Genomic DNA, 1545 nt, shown 5'->3' on the forward strand with positions numbered 1-1545 from the left:
CGGTCCGGCGGGGATGAACCGCGCGGCCCCTCGGCTCCCGGGAGGCGGGAGCCGCGGCCACGAGCCCCGGCGCAGGGCGGCCAGGGGCCGACGAGGACTCGGGGTCCCGAAAGGGTTGTCGGGCTCGTTTCGTGCCTGGCGATGGGGAAGATGTGCGCGTTCACAGGCGTGCCCGGAGCACCCATGCCGCTCAGTAAAACCAGGTCTGCCTTCCACGCGATTGCGGCCAGCGACATGGAAGAGGTTTTTCCAAGTGGATCTGATTGCTTCCACATTTCGTGCCTCCCGACTTGTGTTTTTTGGTTTTTCGTAAATAGGAAGGGCAGCCCCTTGCTAGGTTAAAAAAAATAAATCACGGATTTGGCTAAATTCTGCCTCTACCTACGCAGCGAATATGGCCACGTGCAGGGGGGAGAAAAAAGCCCCTCTCGTTTGATTTTAAGTTTCTCCTGGTGTATTTATTTCCGTCGCTACCATGTAGAAAAGAGCTGCCAAGCAGTCAAGGCAAGTCCGTTTAATGGTGAAATAACGGCTGTCACGAGAGCTTGCTCCCTGGAAGGATAGAACCTGGCTTCTTCTCTACAGACACATATATTTTTGGGAGGGGGCGTTGAAAAGTTTGCTTTTGTCCCCCGCAGGTACAAAAAAAATACTTGAACGAATCGACTCATCTGTCCCAGCGCAGTTAGTCGGGTATTTTGTCTCCGTGCTAGGAGCTGGGGCTTAGAAGCACCTTTTTGGGAGTCTCCAAATATTCCCGTCCCTGGAAGGACAAAGCGGAGGAGCCGCGTTTTATTTCAAGTGGCTTCTCAGGAAGCGGTTTTTGCTGCTGAAACGACCATTAGTCGGGGTTCACTTCGCTTTGAAGAGATAGGTAGCAGTGGAGCTGGGGGAGAGCAGGGGGCCCGTGGCTAGACTTGTGTTTTGCTTTGAATTGTGCCAGTGAAATCCAAGCCCCAGGACTGGGGCGGTGGATGGCGTGGAGTAAAGGTGCCCGGACACCTTCCGTGTGCCCGGCTTTCTTTCCCGTCTGTTTGCTGCTCCCCCTTTTAGCCGCCCGGTTCGGACCCGCGCACGGGGGCAGGAGCTGGAGGGGTAAAAAAGAAAACTAAAACGGGAGCCAGAACCAGAACCGAGTCCGCCAGAGCTGGGGGGAAACCTTTGTGCTGGGTTTGCACCAGAAGAAAAGCTGTGGGCTTTCCGAGCTGCCATGTTAACAGCAGATTTAGAAGGAAATGAACAAAAGCGAATTGCAAAGCCTGCCATAAATGCTGCTTCACGCCTGCACCTTCCCACTTCGATCGCGTCTGTAGGTGCCGGGGAAAAGAAAGAAGGGTGTTTTCCCCTCGGTCTGAAATGGCTTCCGAGGGGCTTTCTCTCCCCCCCTCGCGTGGAAGTTGGCTGTTTTTTCAGGGGTTCGCTGGGGCTGCGATTTGACACGAAACTATTAAATTATATAGGGGTTACGTTTAGTTTTATTGCTTCCAAGTTTGTCCCAGGCTGCCCTGGCGTGCCGCCGCCTTTCCTTCGTCCTCCCTCCCCTGC

General features: G+C 54.6%; 1 protein-coding gene across 4 annotated transcripts in view; it reads left to right on the top strand.

Moving 5' to 3' along the window:
* LHX2 (LIM homeobox 2) overlaps nt 1–1545 on the top strand; it is a 40204-nt gene that overhangs the window by 1986 nt on the left and 36673 nt on the right. The gene's annotated exons all lie outside the window — the stretch shown is intronic.

The sequence above is a fragment of the Gavialis gangeticus genome, unplaced genomic scaffold (genome assembly GCF_001723915.1).
Source record: "Gavialis gangeticus isolate Ggan-Ray unplaced genomic scaffold, GavGan_comp1, whole genome shotgun sequence".
Taxonomy (NCBI): domain Eukaryota; kingdom Metazoa; phylum Chordata; order Crocodylia; family Gavialidae; genus Gavialis; species Gavialis gangeticus.